The sequence below is a fragment of the Lissotriton helveticus genome, chromosome 6, assembly GCF_964261635.1.
Source record: "Lissotriton helveticus chromosome 6, aLisHel1.1, whole genome shotgun sequence".
In the NCBI taxonomy this organism is placed as follows: domain Eukaryota; kingdom Metazoa; phylum Chordata; class Amphibia; order Caudata; family Salamandridae; genus Lissotriton; species Lissotriton helveticus.
In genome coordinates, this window is record NC_136067.1 from 232,620,258 (window position 1) to 232,641,408 (window position 21,151).

The 21,151-nt window shown below is 49.0% G+C and overlaps 1 protein-coding gene across 2 annotated transcripts in view; it reads right to left on the reverse strand.

Moving 5' to 3' along the window:
* Positions 1-20,715, reverse strand: part of LOC144762467 (adhesion G protein-coupled receptor F5-like) — an 805,746-nt gene extending 785,031 nt beyond the window's left edge. For both annotated transcript variants that reach the window (XM_078647682.1, XM_078647677.1), the window contains exon 1: positions 20,541-20,715. The gene's annotated coding sequence lies outside the window, so the exon portion shown is untranslated. The remainder of the gene's footprint in view (positions 1-20,540) is intronic.
* Positions 20,716-21,151: the final 436 nt, after the last annotated feature.

The following is a 21,151-nucleotide window of genomic DNA, read 5'->3' on the forward strand; positions in this document are numbered from 1 at the left end:
ATACAACAAACAATACACACAAAACCATCATATCATGATCCAACGCAAGCAATCAGAAACAAGCATTGGCATAGCCAATAGGCCTCATCTTTGGGACCTTATACGTGTTTAGCCATGCAATAGTTGATGTTGTTGCACCAAGGATATTGTGCTGCATAACTAAATACTTATAAGGTTCAAAAGGCGAGACCTATTGGCAATGCCAATGCTTGTATTTTAATTGCCTATATTACATGCCTTTAGTTAACACACCTATTAACCTTTTAACTGCCTCGCGCGAGACAGTGCACGGTCATTTAAACAAAAGGGCATCCATTTTCACTAACGAACCTGCAAAGGGCAGTGGTCGAAGTGGGGAAAAAAAAGTAGGGGAACTGTGGGCGGAGAATCAGAGGGCGGAAATAACCTGAGCATTGGATCAGAGGGCGGAGTTAGGTGTGGCCAGGATGCGCAAAACATCCCAATCTTTAGTATTTGTGTGGCATTTCACTGACCAGTTACAGCTTCTTATATTATGTAATTCAACCAATGGATACACATGATTATTTAACGATTAATATGAGCTATTGATATTAGAAACATATTCCACTTTGTGAATTTATTTTAATCACAGAATGTCCCAAAAATGCTTAAAAGCGGAAGCACGAGCCATTTGTTTCCGAGCCATGGAGTTTCTGTCGTCAGCAATATACACAGAGACAATCAATTTTACGTGTGTAAATGACTGTATAGGAAATGTTACATAAGACAAAGGACCACAAGGTGTAGGAGTCACATGATAACCATACTAGTAGACAGTATAGTTTAATAGTGATTGGCCTGGAGAAACACAAACTCAGAATTTAAAACTTAATATCATGATTGGGGGTTCTCTTTAAAAATCATTATTGATTTGTATCAAAAATAACACTTTTTGCAACATTAGGATAATCAAAGGCTTAGGGAAAAAACCACAATGCTCTAGTTTATACCTTGCAGTTTGTATGCAGCTCTTAGATGAAAGTTAATAGCTCACTGTTCTTTGTTAGGATATTAACTTATAAACTGCAAGTAGCAAAAAAAGGATCTCACTGACAAAAGCAGGAACCCACTGACCTATTTACAATATGTGCACTTTGTAATGGGCCTGGTACATTTTCTTTGCAGCAGGCACATTAACCCTCTGTGCTATCTTTCCATGAGTCAAAACTTCCACTAGACAAATCTCCGATCTCGCTCTAGGAAGAAGTTTATTCATCAGAGTTATCATGACATTTTTATTATTGCCGAAAATAGCTGCAGTGAATTTAAAGCGCCTTCAGGCGCCAATCAGGTCAAGTTACTTCAGGTGCTGGGGCGCTGGGGAGCCTGGTAGATGTGGTCTCCCTCTGCTCGGCGGCCACAGGATGACGTGCTGCGGCGGCGGGAGGGAGACACAGCAAAGCAACAGTCACCAAGGGATTAGGGGTCCAGAAATGAGCAGCAAAACAGGTACGTAATGCCCCCAAAACAGTTTCGCCGCACCACCCGCTCCACCGGGGCTGCAGTGAATTTAAAGTGCCTCCGGGCGCCAATCACGTCAAGTTACTTCAGGTGCTGGGGCGCTGGTGAGCCTGGTACATGTGGTCTCCCTCCGCTCGGCGGCCACAGGATGACGTGCTGCGGCGGCGGGAGGGAGACACAGCAAAGCAACAGTCACCAAGGGATTAGGGGTCCAGAAATGAGCAGCAACACAGGTACGTAATGCCCCCAAAACAGTTTAGCTTCATTTGTAATTTGCATTTAGCTAGGGCTTTAAGTGGGCCGGGTCCTGCCGGTGTTTCTAAAAAGCAGCTGCTCAGAAGGGTTCTATCGGGCTCTCCATTTTTGCCCTCACCCTCGGTAAAATAAATATATATGAGCTCAGCAGCAGTGCCACCCTTCACTGTCTTTGATGTAAGGTCAAAGAGACTCGTTATAGTGCTTTCACAATCTCATCATTTCAGAAATCAAGCATTTTCAATATTATACATACCGAAGAAATAGTTGTTGCTTATTTATATTATGCAACTAACAACCATTGACAAAGCCAATAGCCATCACTGACTTGTTACATTATATATCTGGATGAAATGACAGAATCAAAATACCAATCGGACGTCACACTGTGTTAAGCACAGATTTTCAGCTTTAGTGTTTTTAAGCCACGCCCTTAATCACATCGGCCACACCCCTTTGAGAGACCCCCAGTTCCCTTGGGTGGGCGGTCTGGCGTCTTGTTGACTGACATGATTGTCACCACGCAGCAACACAAGTGCACATGAGTGGGGACGGAGGGTGAATTTTTTATCCGTGCCCACTCATACGCACTAGTGTTTGTGATTTTTTGCGCATGCCCATTAGGAGCCCTTTGGTCTCCTAATGGGCGTGCTGCGGGCGGAAAGTAACATGTGCCCCAAGCCAATCCTGGCGCTGCAGCAGCTCCAGGATTGGCTGAAAGGGGCTGCCAATCCAGTGCCATTTGTGAAGTGAAGGGGAGTGAAGGGGAGCAGAGCAGGTGGCGCGGACCCGGACCGGCGGCGAGTGAGGTAGGTAAGTTTTCTTTTATATAATTCTCCCCGCAATCCCAATCCAACCCTGGCTACTGGGGTATGTTTTTGCCTGCAGCGGGTTTATGGGCATGCTCGTTTAAACACGCGGCAATTAAATAACAGAATTGGGAAGCCCTGCGAATTTTGCCGCAGTTTTCAGCGATGTTCTATGTTCTTGACTTGGCAAAGAAAAAGTGACAGCCTACTGTTAAATGAATGACGCAGTATGGCGTTGGCGTAGCTTGAAGGCCACGGTGAAGGTGTTGCATGACTGGGCGTGGCGGTGCCAGGAATCATGTGAATGTAGAAAGATGGTGGCATCATGGCAGTCCTACGTAAATATGATAGATATAATGTCTGGCAATGTGCTTAACTAAGCTTTGATAGTGTGAGCTTCTACGAAATCCAATCTACACGGACAGCACGCCTGGGCTACTTTTGCCACATCAGAACACAGATGCAAAACGTCAGCACGGCCTTTACTTTTAGCTCAGAGACCGATTGAAAAATGTTTTTTCTACATCCAAATAGATGTGTTTCACTGTTTCTGTCATGCTTCAATTCATTCGGAGCTTAATAGTGTTCACTACATAGTTTTTGTCTTTTCCACGGCCCGCATAGCCATGTGTTCTGTTGTCACAGTGTTACAGTGTTTAAGATAAACGTGTAATTGGGAACAGTGTCCAGTGGGAGCATTGCTTTAAATGGAAATAAATAAGTGCAGGTACTCACCAAAAGGAGCAGTGGGCGGAGTTTGGGGCGGGGCTAAGGGGGAACAAGGGACTGGGTTAGCTTTTTGAACATGCCAAGGTTGTATGCACGAAATCTGCATGCATTTTATCAACCGCCTAAGGATTACATGCTGCTTCAGCCTGCCTTAAATCGAACCGGTGGCCTACAGCCCACTGAGCCATTTGTCCAGTATTGGTACTCTTTTGTAACATGCACACGTCACTTTTCTCTTGTAAGATACTGTTTGCTACCTCTTACATTTTGTTTGCTTTAGATACTTGCGCAAGTGCCACCATTGCCTCATGTAACATTTGTTCTTCTGCTGGAGTGTCTGCCATTTATTGTAGTACTATACCTCTACTTGTACTTTGTATGCTTTTGTAACCTGCACACATATCACTTTTTCCTCCTTTAACGTACCGTTTGCTACCTCTTTTATTTTGTTTGCTCACAATTGTCACTTTTGCCTCATGTAACTTAACGTTTGCTTTTGTAATTTGTTCACTTGAAATTTTCTCCTCATGTATCATTACTGTTCCTATTGTGAAGCGCTCTGACGCCATCGGGTAAAGTCCGCGCTATATAAAAACGCATAAAATAAATAAACAAGTCTCTCCTGGAACATTTGTAAACCGGAGTTAGGGCCAGAGCTGACAACGTCTGTACTGGGGAATCAGGTGCCAATCTCCACATTTTTGATTGGTCTTAAAGTCTGTCTAAGATCGATGAAATAGGAATTAGCGAGTGTGGAAGTGGAAGTGTGCAAGAAAGCAATTCAGATGCGTGGCGACTGTAAAAGCCTTCCTATTCGTTCTTTTGTTATGTCCTGAATAGTGCCTCCTCCGCCACCCATTAGATTTTACAGCCCCCTCTTAGCGCCCACTGTGAAAGATCTTTGGATAAGCAAATGTCTCAGCAGACACACCCCTGCTCTGATTTACAAAGCAGCTCACGCTGGGTCCTGGTGACGAGCTCCATTGATTGATTCCGTGCAGTGCTTGAAAGGTGCTGCCGTAGTATAAGTTGAGGGATAAAGGGAGCGCGCTGCCTCGGTTAAAGTCAGATCCCCATGAGTACCGGTACTCTCTTTCTTCTAGAAAAAAGTGCCGGTACTCAAGGGGAGAAAATGAAGAAGTGCCGGTACTCAGTACCGGTGAGTACCGGCCAATTTAAAGCACTGAGTGTGAGCAATCCAGCATTGATATACCTGCTCCTTCTTAAACCCACGAACGCCCTCTATTTTTTATAATTCCTTTTCACATATTTACTCACATAAACTTTAGGTTTTCCCACCGTCTTTAGGAAAAGGAAATACCTGTTCAGTTTTAAATTTATGATTCCAAATACTCTGCTGTTACAGAGCAGGTACATCATTAACATATTACATGTCTTTACTGACGCCATAACTAAAATTTTATTAAGAAAATGTCAGACGGGTTCTAATAAAGCCAATGTAAATTAATATATATGTACTAGCGACTTAGTTAAGTGTAACATGTTTAAATAGTTTAAGTCCTCACTATCACTGTGCTTCATAAACCTTGCTTTCTCAAATGTGATTTAAAATGCACTATTTGCTCACTCTTTTTTAAAAATTCTTCAGGGGCAGAACCCTTGTACCCTCCTGATGATGGTCAGGCTTTCAAGCCTTGGGCGCCTTCTGTGCAACTTTCATCCCCAACTTTTACGCCTCACCACTTTCAAATGTCACCAGCCACCACTGGACGGACCCCACTCTCAGGCCCATCGCCTAGGTTACCAGCCTGGTGCTAGAAAGAAGGTTCAACATATGGGTCACTTGGCCAGGGGCTGGGGACTCAAGTGCTTGGGATACTGACAGATCTGGTCCTAGCCCTGTGGAATATTTGATCACGATGCACGTAGGTTCTCCGCCTCGGAATGTTGTTGAACAACTCTACAGGTTTGTGTAGTGTCGCGCTCTCGTCGTTACGCCTGACGTAGCGACGCAGAGCGTGACCGCCATGTTGAGATATATGTGCGGAGCCTGCGAACACAGCGCACGCTGTTCCCGGTGCTCCGATGCCCCGTAATTACAAATAAATACATCACCTGCAACCAAGCCTCTGCCTCTTCCTGGCATTACAAGTAATCCTACAAATTGGCAACGAGGGCTGGTGAGAAGAGCGAGCGCTGCTCGAGCCCACCACTTCTCTCAGACGACCCAGGGCAACACACAACCTTGAGGCAGCAACTAGGAGGCCAAGCAGGTAGCACAGGAGCAATGAGCGCGGCAGAGAACAGCGGCAGCGGCCATCACCCAGGCCCACCGCACGCAGACACCGCCTGTGACAGGAGGGCGGGGTTCAGAGCCATAGGCAGGAGTGAGGATCATCCTGACCATGAGGGGACGTGGCAGGAGACATTGCCACCGCCTGGTAGTCGTGCGACGCGCGGACTACCCACACACGCACCTGAACAGTGAGACATGCGTCATCAGTGAGTACTACAACCTGGGAAGGGTGTATACAGGGGACGCGACCACGTGTTTCTCACCAGCTCACCAGCTGAGGCCCACACACACGGTGAAAACACCCCACGCTTGCGACAGACGATCTTCCCGCCTGTGGTCCTGGCGGAGCAGGCACAGCACGGGCGGCGAACCTGAGCTTCAAAGGAGCCAATCACGCCAACACAGGCCCAGTGCGCCAGGAAGCCCCAGAGGGGTGGAAGAGCTCCAAGGAGGACGACCAGAGATGAGCGCCCAAGCCTCCTCGCTCGCAACACCGGTCCCCTTTCTACCTAGGCCGAGGGAACCCTCAATGAAGTGGGAAGATTGGAGGGTATACTTCATGAACTATCTAGAAGCGCTGGAAGACGAAAGTGGCGGGGAGTTTCCCAGCAAAAGAAAGAAGAGGATACTTCTCCATAACCTGGGCCCCGAAGGCATCAGAGTCTTCCAAAATCTAGTACCCAAAACACGACCGGCTGATGATGACGACGTAGTCCAACGCGCGATTGAAGACCTAGACAACCACCATAGACCGGTGGTGTGCAGGTCCATAGACACGTACAACTTCCAACAAAGAAAACAAGAAGCAGAAGAGTCTATAGATGAATACGTGGCAGTCACGTGCAAGTTTGACGCTTTACATGACGAGTTTATTAAAGACCAGATCGTCATGCACACCACGAACACTTCAATTCAAGACAAGCTGTGGGTCAATGGAGATGCGACCTTGAAGGAAGTCATAGCCATGGTGAAGAAGGCAGAACTATCGAAAAGATGTCCTGAGGCTGCAAAAAGAGAGAACCCCACGAAGGCCATGGTCAACAAAGTCACAGAAGCAGGACAGCCGGACAGGAGAAAAGGAGAGGCAGGGAACACAAAGATGCAGTCCAGATATGTTCCCAAACCACAGCCCATGAAGAAATCCACAAGTGGAGACAAGAACACGTGCTACAGATGTGGGAGCCAAGCCCACGCAAGCTATGATAAACGTTGCCCGGCGTTCCGAGCCAAGTGTATGTTCTGTGGAATCATGGGGCACTTTGAGAAAGTGTGTCGCCGAAAGCAGAAAAGACCTGCGGTCAAGTAAGTTGCACAAGAATCTGACAAAGAAGGAGAAGAGGACGAAGATGAGGATAATGTGATATGCATAGAAGAACACATACTGGGCATCGACTGCACCCGCTCGAAGAAACCACAATGTGAGTTATCAATAGGGGGAGTACAAATAAAAGTTGTGGCAGACTCCGGGTCCCCGTACAATATAGTGCAACGCAAAGTGTGGGACGAACACTTCAGACAACACCTGGGGCCACACCTGATACCACTGGACATTCAACCAGTCACATTTACGGGCGAGCCGATCCCCATGGTGGGGTACCGAGTCCTGCAATTTGAGTTTAAGGGCCAGAAGGCAGAAGGCAAGCTATACGTAGCCGAGAAAGGGCCCTCTGTCCTAGGATGGGTCAACCAGGGTTAGCTGGGTATACAACTGAACCCTGGAGGCGTCATGCAGGTCCTGATGACCGGCCCAGAGAGACAGCCAGAAGGCACCAAATGGAAGGAGGAGTTTCCCTCTGTGTTTGGAGGCACAATAGAAACATTGATAAAATTCACTCATTAAAATAGACCTAAAGGCAGATGCCAAGCCAGTGTGCCACAAGATCAGAAACATTCCGTTGGTAATAAGAGAGACAGTACAGATGGAATTGCAGCGGCTGACGGACCACGGTATCATTGAGCCTATAGACAGCGCAGAATGATTGGCACTGTTGGTAGTGGCCAGGAAGCCCAATGACAAGGTATGCCTATGCGTGGACTTGAGAAAGCTGAACAAAAACATTGTAGTAGAGAAATTCCCGCTACAGAGAATCAACGAAATGCTTGCCAAAACTAAAGATTTGAAAGGGTTTTCCACCATCGACCTCACATCAGCGTACAACCAAATAGCCTTACATCACACGTGCTGCAAGTTGACGTACTTCATAACCCCGTTCGGGTGCTATCAATTTCGCTGGATGTCATTTGGGCTAGCATCGGTGGCGGCTGTATTCCAGAAGCTTATGCATAGTCTGTTCAAGGACACAGAAGGGGTGCAGTATTTTCAAGATTCCATCTTGATAATGGGCAAGGACCGGGCAGACCATGATACCAAACTGTCCACAGTGTTGCACATACTGGCAAGGAACGGACTCACTGCAGAATGGGAGAAATGTCGATTTGGAATGTCATCTGTCACATACTTGGGCCACGAGATCAGCGACCAAGGGATTACGCCCAAACAATCCAATGCCAAAGCCATACCCCACCGACAAACAAGGAGGAGGTTCGCTCTTTCTTGGGCATGGCCGAGTTCTACACTAAGTTTGTGCCGCACTTCACCACGAAGACGCACAATTTGAGCCAACTTCTCAAAGACAAAACATCCTTTGTGTGGACGGAGGAGACGCAAGAGGAATTTCAGAGCATCAAAGCAGACATCAGTACGGCAATTCCCCTTGATGGTTTCGACCAACAAGCGATGTTCATACTGACCACGAGCGCTAGTGAAAAGGGACTGGGAGCCATCCTACTGCAAGAAACAAAAGAAGGTGAAGTATCCACCATCAGCTTCGCGTCCAGGTCTTTGTCGCCCACGGAGCAGAAGTTCAGTGTCGTGGAAAAGGAGATGCTGGCGGCGGTCTGGGCCATGGAGAAGTTCCGTCAGTTCATATAGGGTTCGAGATTCCGCTCCGGACGGACCACAAGCCACTGGTCAAGGTGCTCACATCATGCGGACATGAGAACGCCACCCCCTGCATTGCAAAGATGGCGCTAAAGTTGTTGGACTACCGATATGATGTCGAATGCATTCCAGGACCCAAAAACAAGGTCCCAGATTATCTGAGCAGAGCATCGCCCATAGAGGAAGCTCCTCACGGTACGGAGGACGAGGACATCAGTGTAGCGTTCACAGAGGACCAAGAAAGGGTGATAAGTGCGCAGGAATGGAAAGATGCCTATGAGAGCGACAGGGACATCACTGCGGTCAAGCAGTTCCTCCTGCAAGGGTGGCCAGAAAAGAAACACTTGAGTGCATAGCACAAGAAGTTCTTCGAAGTGCGGGAAGAATTATCCATGGGAGACCAGGGCACCTTCCTGCTAAGAGGGGATAAAGTAGTTCCTCCCACTTCCTTGGTGGCGCACCTTCTCTCTATTCAACATGAAGGACACTTAGGCATTGTAAAAACGTAACGTCATGCGAAACAAACGTACTGGTGGCCGGCAATGGACAGCCAGATAGAAAGGCACGTCAGAGAGTGCATGCAATGCCAAAATGCTGACAAATCCCAGAGCTTGATGCGGCCGTCCTTAGGAAAGTTCGACAACCCAGTAAACCCGTGGGAGGAGCTGTGGATAGATATCCTCGGTCCGTTGCTAGACGCACAAGGAGTCCAAAAATACGTGGTGGTGCTCATGGACAGATATTCGAAATGGCCTGAAATTGACATACAGGAGGACATGGACACGGAGACGGTGCTGAAGTTTCTCACAGCCACCTTCCTAAGGGAAGGCATTCCGCGTTCCATCTTAACTGACAACGGTCCCCAGTTCACTTCCAAAAAGTGGAACGCCTACATGGGGAGGAATGGAATCAAGATCAAGCACACGTCGGTATACCACCCAGCTGGTAATGGCCTAGCCGAAAGTTTTAACAGGGTCATCATGGGGTTGGTACAATCGGCGATCAGTGCAGGAAAGAACTGGGAAATGGAGTTGAGGAACACGTTGTGGGCATATAGGATCACTCCCACCAGCACAGGATACAGTCCCTTCAAAATCCTCAGGGGGCGGGACCCCTTCACTAAGGACAATGTAGCAAGGAAGGAACGTGCCATAGTGAGCAAATGGTCCCCGGCGGTGGTCCACCACAATCTGGAAAAAGCACAAAGAGTATACACAGAACACTTCAATAAAAGATGTAATGTGAAGGAGACGACGTTGGAAAGAGGAGAGTGGGTCCGAGTCAAACTAGCCCAACTGAGAAGGAAAGGCGACAGCAAGTTCAGTGCACCCATGCAAGTGAAGGAGGTTTACGACAGAGCGGCCTTGCTAAGTGATGGCAAAGTTTGGTCTCAGGATCGGATGTCCAAGTGCCACAAGATACTGCAGTGGGATAAAGCAGAGGGGTCACAATTAGAACACTACAACAAAAATCACACTGAGGTCCTTCCTTCGGAGGAAGAGAAGGTAACCTCGGGAGAAGCCGTGAGAAAGACGGAGTCTGTAGAAAAGGACGATCAGGAGTGCACACTGGGTTGCCAGGTTGACACCATGAAGCGACTCCGAAGAGCAGACCAGCGTGTGGAGACAGATCATGGCCGAGAACTCCCAGAGATGATACAGGGAATGCCTTCCGCACCCCGGTGAGATGTACCCGGGTAGGAAGAACAGTGGTAAGGCCGGCGAAGTACAGAGACTTTGAGATGGGAGAGGTTAACGTGCTGGGAAGCAGATAGACTTTGGGACACTATCACTCTGCCTGTATTTGGTTGTTAAAGGGGGGAGATATGTAGTGTCGCGCTCTAGTCGTTACGCCTGACGTAGCGACGTAGAGCGTGACTGCCATGTTGAGATATATTTGCAGAGCCCGCGAACACAGCGCACGCTGTTCCCGGCGCTCTAATGCCCCGTAATTACAAATAAATACATTACCTGCAACCAAACCTCTGCCTCTTCCTGTCGTTACAAGTAATCCTACAGTTTGGAGATGCAACAAAAGAGGGCGCTGAAAACTTTTAGTGTGCTGGAGATTGAATATAAAGCCCCTATTTGGAGCGGTCTTTGTTCGTCTCGTGTATTCGTCTGGGCACGAGGATCATTTTGTGATTGTACAAGGATTTATCAAGCTCTGCTCTTGCACGCGGAGGTCTTTGGAGGCGCGGCATCTGCATGTTGAATGTCGTCGTTCGGGCGCAGAAGCGGGATTTGGGTACAATAATCACCATATCACTTCAGGGTCACTGAAGCCTCTCCTGCGCCAGGAATGAAAGGCGAACAAGAGGTTCTGTGTGATGTGGGATTCCAAGGCTTCCGTCTTACAAGAGAATCCACAATGTGTTGGACACCTCTGGTGACTTACGTGACCATCGCGCGCTGAAGAGTCTGTTGCTGCATTGCTTGTTTTTATCTATTTTTAAAACTACCTGCTCTACTGCGCGCTCGCGCTGACGATCTTGGCGCTAGGCGCAACCTTTTCTTTGCTTGTCATTGGGGGGCTACATTTAAGAATAGCTCTTACCTGCATCATAATTGTGACCTCACCCGCATTTCGCGGGAATTAGAGCGCTTCAGGGCACCTTGGGCTCTTGGGAACATCGCGCCGCGGTGATTGTAGCCGCCATCTTAGGTGAGGGAACCAGGGAGTGCCGAATAGCAGGCGCCATCTTGGTTGGGGGGCTAGTTGATCTCATTGCAGGACTCCCGTGTTTACGGCTATATAAGATGGCTGACCCCAAAGCGCGCAGCGTAGGCACGCAGCGGGCGTGCCGGCGGATCGCCGGAGGTGCGCCAGAGCTAAGCCCGTTTGCGCCCGTTCGCGCACAGGACGCGCCGGGCGCCGGAAATCCTGCCTCTCGGCATCGAGCCGTTCTTTCTTACTCCCGTGACGAACTTGTAAGCCTGAACTCTGGCACTCTCCCTAGCTGTAAGCAGAATTCCATCTGTAGGCACCCAGACTCCTTATCCTGTGGCTTGCTGAACGTAAGATCTCTTATCAAGCACTGTGAAGAAATTGCGCTACTTATAGAGTCCCACGATCTAGACGTACTCTTCATGACAGAGACCTGGACCACAGAGACCAGTTCGGTGGAACTGGGGATAGCCTGCCCCCCTGGTTTTAAAATCATACATAATCCAAGGGTGGGGGCCAGAGGGGGTGGAGTTGGCCTTATCTTTAGGGAGACACTAGACTTCTCTCAGCTTTACATCAAGGCCATTTCTGGATGTGAACTGCTGGGCTTCTCTATTAAGGGTCAGGGAGGTGTGCTACACACTGGGCTGTTATGCTACAGACCCCGGCTAGCTCGTTATCGGCTGTGTCAGAGCTCATAGACTTAATCTATGACCTCTCTCACTCCCATACAAAGCTGATGGTGCTAGGGGATTTCAACCTTTGGCCAGAGGGACCGACGAATTCAGCTTTTGTAGAGCTGGTCCAAGCCTGCCGTAACCTTTGGTTTTTCTTTGTTCGCCCTAAGTTGGCAGGGTATGCTCAGACGTGAGTCCCTTGCTCACTTTGCCACTGGAGTCAAGCAAGCCCGGCTGAGGACGGCTGTAATGCCAGAAACCGGTCCTGGGAAGCTTGTTTCCGGTCCAGGAAAGACATGGCTTGGCAGTTCGGGCTGGACTGTTCCCATGAGGCACAGGGTCAGACTGATTTGCATATGGCCATGTCTGAACTGGGGTGGCAGAGTGAGCTAAAGAACGGTGATGGATTAAACCCGGATCAGTTGACTGGGGGTGAGTGTTTGTATTGTCAACGCTCCGTCCATCACCTCCTTTGGTTTTTGTTTGTTCGCCCTAAGTTGGCAGGGTATGCTCAGACGTGAGTCCCTTGCTCACTTTGCCACTGGAGTCAAGCAAGCCCGGCTGAGGACGGCTGTAATGCCAGAAACCGGTCCTGGGAAGCTTGATTCCGGTCCAGGAAAGACATGGCTTGGCAGTTCGGGCTGGACTGTTCCCATGAGGCACAGGGTCAGACTGATTTGCATATGGCCATGTCTGAACTGGGGTGGCGGAGTGAGCTAAAGAACGGTGATGGATTAAACCCAGATCAGTTGACTGGGGGTGAGTGTTTGTATTGTCAACGCTCCGTCCATCACCACCTTTGGTTTTTCTTTGTTCGCCCTAAGTTGGCAGGGTAGGCTCAGACGTGAGTCCCTTGCTCACTTTGCCACTGGAGTCAAGCAAGCCCGGCTGAGGACGACTGTAATGCCAGAAACCGGTCCTGGGAAGCTTGATTCCGGTCCAGGAAAGACATGGCTTGGCAGTTCGGGCTGGACTGTTCCCATGAGGCACAGGGTCAGACTGATTTGCATATGGCCATGTCTGAACTGGGGTGGCGGAGTGAGCTAAAGAACGGTGATGGATTAAACCCAGATCAGTTGACTGGGGGTGAGTGTTTGTATTGTCAACGCTCCGTCCATCACCACCTTTGGTTTTTCTGTGTTCGCCCTAAGTTGGCAGGGTATGCTCAGACGTGAGTCCCTTGCTCACTTTGCCACTGGAGTCAAGCAAGCCCGGCTGAGGACGGCTGTGATGCCAGAAACCGGTCCTGGGAAGCTTGATTCCGGTCCAGGAAAGACATGGCTTGGCAGTTCGGGCTGGACTGTTCCCATGAGGCACAGGGTCAGACTGATATGCATATGGCCATGTCTGAACTGGGGTGGCGGAGTGAGCTAAAGAACGGTGATGGATTAAACCCAGATCAGTTGACTGGGGGTGAGTGTTTGTATTGTCAACGCTCCGTCCATCACCACCTTTGGTTTTTCTTTGTTCGCCCTAAGTTGGCAGGGTATGCTCAGACGTGAGTCCCTTGCTCACTTTGCCACTGGAGTCAAGCAAGCCCGGCTGAGGACGGCTGTAATGCCAGAAACCGGTCCTGGGAAGCTTGATTCCGGTCCAGGAAAGACATGGCTTGGCAGTTCGGGCTGGACTGTTCCCATGAGGCACAGGGTCAGACTGATTTGCATATGGCCATGTCTGAACTGGGGTGGCGGAGTGAGCTAAAGAACGGTGATGGATTAAACCCAGATCAGTTGACTGGGGGTGAGTGTTTGTATTGTCAACGCTCCGTCCATCACCACCTTTGGTTTTTGTTTGTTCGCCCTAAGTTGGCAGGGTATGCTCAGACGTGAGTCCCTTGCTCACTTTGCCACTGGAGTCAAGCAAGCCCGGCTGAGGACGGCTGTAATGCCAGAAACCGGTCCTGGGAAGCTTGATTCCGGTCCAGGAAAGACATGGCTTGGCAGTTCGGGCTGGACTGTTCCCATGAGGCACAGGGTCAGACTGATTTGCATATGGCCATGTCTGAACTGTGGTGGCGGAGTGAGCTAAAGAACGGTGATGGATTAAACCCAGATCAGTTGACTGGGGGTGAGTGTTTGTATTGTCAACGCTCCGTCCATCACCACCTTTGGTTTTTCTTTGTAACATTGAGTTACAACAGCTCGTACTCACTCAAACTCACTCAAAAGGTCACACTCTGGATCTGCTTTTCGCCGACGTATATCAAACATCTCTGTGGGACATCCTACCTCAGTGTTGGACGGACCATGCTCTCGTCCTTTTCTCTCTCTCATGTACAGCCGCTATAGCAAAGAAAGGTAGTGTGGGTGGTACTAGGATGGGTAGACAATGGTCTAGACTCTATAAAAGGGGGTGGTAATGGACAGAGTATCTGAATTAAGCAGAACACTCCTACCCAGTCAAAAGATCAGGGCTTGATCCATCACCGTTTTTTAGCTCACTGCACCATCCCAGTTCAGAACCTGGCTACATGCAAATTAGTCTGGCCCTGGCCCAGTGCATCATGGGAACAGGGCAGACCAAACTACCAAGCCAATTCTTTACTGGAAAGGAAACAAGCTTCCGGGGACCGGTTTCTGGCATTGCAGCCGTCTTCGGCCCGGCTTGCTTGAATCCTGATGGTGCAGTGAGCAAGGGACTCACATCTGAGTGGCAGGGTATACTCAGACATGAGTCCCTTTCTCACTGCTCCATCAGGATTCAAGCAAGCCGGGCCGAAGAGGCTGAAATGCCAGAAACCGGTCCCCGGTAGCTTGTCTCCTTTCTGGTGAAGAATTGGCTTGGTAGTTTGGTCTGCCCTGTTCCCATGATGCACTGGGCCAGGGACAGACTAATTTGCATATAGCCAGGTTCTGAGCTGGGATGGGGCAGTGAGATAAATAACGGTGATGGATCAAGCCCTGATCTTTGGACTGGGTAAGAGTGGTCTGCTTAATTCAGACACTCTGTTCATCACCACCCCCTTTTCTGAATCGTTTTTGGCCACTATAGGTGTGGCAGGGTATACTCAGACATGAGTCCCTTTCTCACTGCTCCATCAGGATTCAAGCAAGCCGGGCCGAAGAGGCTGAAATGCCAGAAACCGGTCCCCGGTAGCTTGTCTCCTTTCTGGTGAAGAATTGGCTTGGTAGTTTGGTCTGCCCTGTTCCCATGATGCACTGGGCCAGGGACAGACTAATTTGCATATAGCCAGGTTCTGAGCTGGGATGGGGCAGTGAGATAAATAACGGTGATGGATCAAGCCCTGATCTTTGGACTGGGTAAGAGTGATCTGCTTAATTCAGACACTCTGTTCATCACCACCCCCTTTTCTGAATCGTTTTTGGCCACTATAGGTGTGGCAGGGTATACTCAGACATGAGTCCCTTTCTCACTGCTCCATCAGGATTCAAGCAAGCCGGGCCGAAGAGGCTGAAATGCCAGAAACCGGTCCCCGGTAGCTTGTCTCCTTTCTGGTGAAGAATTAGCTTGGTAGTTTGGTCTGCCCTGTTCCCATGATGCACTGGGCCAGGGACAGACTAATTTGCATATAGCCAGGTTCTGAGCTGGGATGGGGCAGTGAGATAAATAACGGTGATGGATCAAGCCCTGATCTTTGGACTGGGTAAGAGTGGTCTGCTTAATTCAGACACTCTGTTCATCACCACCCCCTTTTCTGAATCGTTTTTGGCCACTATAGGTGTGGCAGGGTATACTCAGACATGAGTCCCTTTCTCACTGCTCCATCAGGATTCAAGCAAGCCGGGCCGAAGAGGCTGAAATGCCAGAAACCGGTCCCCGGTAGCTTGTCTCCTTTCTGGTGAAGAATTGGCTTGGTAGTTTGGTCTGCCCTGTTCCCATGATGCACTGGGCCAGGGACAGACTAATTTGCATATAGCCAGGTTCTGAGCTGGGATGGGGCAGTGAGATAAATAACGGTGATGGATCAAGCCCTGATCTTTGGACTGGGTAAGAGTGGTCTGCTTAATTCAGACACTCTGTTCATCACCACCCCCTTTTCTGAATCGTTTTTGGCCACTATAGGTGTGGCAGGGTATACTCAGACATGAGTCCCTTTCTCACTGCTCCATCAGGATTCAAGCAAGCCGGGCCGAAGAGGCTGAAATGCCAGAAACCGGTCCCCGGTAGCTTGTCTCCTTTCTGGTGAAGAATTGGCTTGGTAGTTTGGTCTGCCCTGTTCCCATGATGCACTGGGCCAGGGACAGACTAATTTGCATATAGCCAGGTTCTGAGCTGGGATGGGGCAGTGAGATAAATAACGGTGATGGATCAAGCCCTGATCTTTGGACTGGGTAAGAGTCGTCTGCTTAATTCAGACACTCTGTTCATCACCACCCCCTTTTCTGAATCGTTTTTGGCCACTATAGGTGTGGCAGGGTATACTCAGACATGAGTCCCTTTCTCACTGCTCCATCAGGATTCAAGCAAGCCGGGCCGAAGAGGCTGAAATGCCAGAAACCGGTCCCCGGTAGCTTGTCTCCTTTCTGGTGAAGAATTGGCTTGGTAGTTTGGTCTGCCCTGTTCCCATGATGCACTGGGCCAGGGACAGACTAATTTGCATATAGCCAGGTTCTGAGCTGGGATGGGGCAGTGAGATAAATAACGGTGATGGATCAAGCCCTGATCTTTGGACTGGGTAAGAGTGGTCTGCTTAATTCAGACACTCTGTTCATCACCACCCCCTTTTCTGAATCGTCCTTAAACGACCTACCCTGCCTACTTTGCTTCCGGACGGCTTTATATTGGGAGTTAGTGTGGACGTGAGCTACGAGAATCTCTGTCAGCGAATCTTGGCTTCTCTAGACTCCTTGGCTTCGATGCGTACAGTTAGAGCTAGGACTAATCTTGCTATGCCATGGTACTCAGAAGAACTTCGGCAGCTTAAGCTTCAGTGTAAACAGGCTGAGCGTGCCTGGAGGAAACAGTATCTGGAATCACATAGAATCCTCTTTAAACAGGCATTAGCGACCTACAAAGCCCAGATCAAGCTTGCTAAAACCAGATTTCTAGAAGAATCATTGAAGGCAGCTGCGAACAAGTCCCAGGCTCTATTTAAGATCGTTAAAGACCTAGCCCATCCAGCTTGTACTATAAATGACATCCCGGCCTCTCAAGCCCTTTGCGACTTGCTGGCACAAGCTTTCGAGGACAAGATTGCTACCATCTTAAATAACCTCGCCTCGTCTTTTGGCCATGTGGTGCACAATTCCACTTCGATTGAGACCATGAAGGAAGGCGCCAAGCCAGCCGGACTGGACAATTTTCCTCTACCATCCTTTGAGGACTTTTGCGCTTTGGCTGATGGTGTGTCCTCTGGCTCTCCATCTGATCCTCTTCCACCTAAATTTTGGAAACTATTTCGGGAAGAGCTTTTTCCCCCACTTTTTTCGATTTGCTGCCATTCCCTTGGATCAGCACGGGTCCCAGACTGTTGGAAACTGGCTGTGGTCTCTCCATTGCTGAAGAAGGAAAATCTGGATTCTGCCTGTCCAGCTAACTACAGGCCGATTTCCCTGCTGCCATTTCCAATCAAAATCCTTGAGAAACTGGCCACAAAACATCTTTCCAACTTTCTTGAGACCACCGATTGCTTGGATGTGGCCCAGTTTGGGTTTAGGCAAGCACATGGGACTGAGTCGGCATTGGTGACTGTTCTTGACGACCTTCGGACGCGTGCCGACCAGGGTCGAGCAGACTTTTTAGTGCTGCTCGATATGTCGGCCGCGTTCGATACTGTCAGCCACGCAATCCTGATCAGGAGACTGGCGGAGGTTGGGGTGTCTGGCCTGGCCCTTGAGTGGCTGGTGTCGTATCACGATCATAGGCACCAGGTGGTGACCCTGCCACCCTTTAAATCCAACATCAGGAGGGTTGGACAGGGCGTACCCCAGGGGTCAGCCATCAGCCCCATTCTATTCAATCTCTACCTCCGCCCCCTGATCATGTTGATAAAATCTTTTGGCATAGCAGTCACCAACTACGCCGACGACACCCAACTTATCTTCTCGTTTGAGGGTAAGGAGGCGGTGTCACAGGAGGTCTTCCATCGTTGCATGAGCACCACGGCAGAAGGGCTGGGCAATAACTCCCTGCAATTCAACAGCTCAAAAACTGAGGTGCTGCATTGCTCCATGGATCGTACCCCTAGGCCTCTCCCACAGGATTTTTGGCCTCCTGACTTCCAAGGGACTAGTATGCCTGCTGAATCTGTTCAAAATTTGGGGGTGATGTTCAGCTCCAGTTTGCAGCTAGACGTATCAGTGAACAGAACGGTAGCCATTTGCATGGCACTGCTCTGCTCGCTGCGAACGATCTTACCCTTGCTCCCTGTACAGGCTAGACCAGAGGTAGTGCGGAGCACAATTTTAAGTCGACTTGACTATTGCAACGCACTGCTTCTGGGGGCACCTGCCACTTTGCTGGGGAAATTGCAATGAGTACAGAATTTCGCCGCCAAATTGGCACTGTCGCGTCGACGCCTGGACTCTTCTGCCAAGGCACTTAGGGACCTTCACTGGTTGCCAATCTCTCAACAAATTGATTTTAAAGCTCTGTGCTTGGTATTTAGGGCTCTTCGCGGACTGCAGGACCTTTTCTCTTGGTTCACACCGTGTAGATCACTCCGGTCAGCCTCAGCCTATTTGGCAGTAGTACCCAAGATTTTGAGGTCCCGGATGGGTGGTCGGTCCTTCAGGTTCACTGCAGCGAGACTGTGGAATTCCCTTCCGCTGGGCCTGAGGGGTTTGGAAGACCTCCCTTCTTTGAAGAAAGCCTTGAAAACTTACCTGTTCCCTAGGATACTGTAAACGGATCGGATGCTGGAAACATCATGTATGTGTCATAACAGTCTAAGCGCCAGGATGCCCGTCGGGTGACAGCGAATGCGCTATACAAGAATGCCTATACATACATACATACATACCTCGGGGGCATCTTTTGTTTCTCGAAGCTTCACTGTTGTTCCGAGCTGCTCTCATTTGTCCCTCATTGAGATGCTTCCTCTGTCTCCTTCAACCAAATAAAAGCAGAATTCAAACTCCCCAGGTCCCGGGTGAACCACCTGATCTGTGAGTCCGACACGAAAGCTTCTTACTGCTGGAGTGCAATGCTAGACAGGAGGAAATTAGGGCCGGCTAGTGGAAAGGAAGCACTGTTCTTATAAAGAGATAAAGCAGCAATAGCTGTGTGAGGATGTCTTCTTTTTAAAACAAGCATTGGCCGCCCGGCAATAAAGCCGCGCGGCCGTAAAAGGAGATCTGCAATTAAAAAAAAGCGCATGCCTCACGCGGCGGGAAGGGGCCTGCGTGATTCCCTCGTGGGAGCATGCCATTATGGCGCCACCATATGGAGCTGCGCGCTCCTGAGGGGAAATGGCCAAGATGTGCACGTGTTGCATTGCTTGCAATGCAACACGTGCACGTTTTTGCCCCCAAAGCTGTGGCAATGGCTACAGGTCTCTCCTATGCAACGCATGCACGCTGTGTAGGCGAGACCTAAAAAGGCTAGTCAGTGCAGCATTCTTGGAGACCAGTGAGAGAAGATACACATATTTCACCAGCACTGTGAGGCCATTCTAGAGTACTTATGCACTCGATATATCTCTGACATAGCGTAAATGTGCACTGTTTTTAGAGATAGCGGCCCAAATTGCATAAGGAATCGAAACTCAAATGCATAAAATATTTCCTGCGTTTTGGTGCAGATTTACTCATTTTCCATGTCTGCAAATATTCCTTATAGTACTATTGCAAACAGCGCCGCAGATTTCCTTGTGCAGTTCTGGGAATGCCGTGCGACATTTGCTACTTCCACAATCGTGCAGAGCTGTATGCCTTGGGATAGCCCATTTCCAAGGGAAGGAAGGGGTGGAGAGAACGTTGTGGGAGCTCAGAAGCTCACGAATCTGTGACCGTTCACAAGTTATGAGGTGAAGCACACCTCCGACTTCCTACTGCTTGTGTGTGGTTTACCACTGCACACGTGTACGCACAGAAACCTTTTAAGGAATGAGCAAAGCGTGCTCTGGCCCAGGGCCCCAGCCTTGGGGGGTGGGTCTTTTGAACCAGCTCTGTTCTACAGAGAGTTTTCCCTGATAACCTTTAATAATTCTTAAACAGATTGTTTTAAATACTGCTTGCATTTAATTCATTTTTTAATGAGGAGGGTATGTGACTGTATTATAGACATTTTTTAGAGAAATGTTGTGTTTATGTTTCATGCAACATCCATAAAAAAGTTTCACTTACATTGAAACAGGTCTTCACATATAAGAAATGGGAGTGTGCCACATCCATTATTTGCAGTAATACTAGTGAGCTCCTGCCGTGTTAAAAAAAACTTAAATCATGTCAGTATCCCTGAATATTAGATATAAACACATTTAGAAGTTGGGCAAGTATGCCTCTGCACTGTCAATGACCTGGCCAAAGAGGGCCTTAAAGAGCTGAAATTGGATCATAAATTCAAAGCTGGTTGGAACCGGAGGTCCCAAAATAGGTTTGGCACAGGGCCCTGAAAATCCTTAAAATGTCCCTGATTACGCACTGTAATGTGCAATTCTGTAGTAAGAAAACTACTTAAGCCAGTCTGGTATCTTTTTGTGGATAGCAGAAAGCCGTAAATAGAGCCTATTGTCAGCCATAAATGACGTTGTGAACTCACCAGGATGATTTAGGTGACACCATATTAACACAATGGAATCATTCAAAGAAACACAAACTCACCTGCTTAGAATCCTAAGGAAACAGGGGCTTGGGTCCTTAAGAGCATTGCCGTTTTAAGGGACCCTCCTCTCCACACCTATTCAGCTCACACGGATGGAATCCGCTCCTCTCATTCGCTCAGCTCCCCTGTCTTCTGTATGTGCGGTACAGGCTCTGACGTCCTTTTGCCTTCCAATCCTTGTCATGTCTTTCTAAACTGTCTCGCGATTCATTTTTTTCGAGGTGGTGTTTCCTCATACCGGCGATCAGTTACAGGTCTGCCGCTGCAGGCCTGGGCTTTGTGTCAGGCTGCTGTGTTTTCAAGTACCGTGCCGGGTGGCCCAACCCGTTCCGCGAGTCTCTACTGAAGAAAGGGCAAAGGAATTTTAAGAGACAACTGGAAAATCGGGTTTCGATGTTTCACACGCGCCGAGTTTCACAGCGTTAATTTTTAACAGACTCTCCTTTGAACTGAAGGCGCTACAGAGCATCACGAGAGCTCGAGAGGTGTTCACACCTGGTCACCAGTAAGTGATGGCTCTCTCACCTACTGGAAAGAGGAAATGCAAGAGGTTAGGGCTGAGGAGGGAAGTAAATGTCAGATGTGGTATGTGAGAAAAGATGGTTGTCCT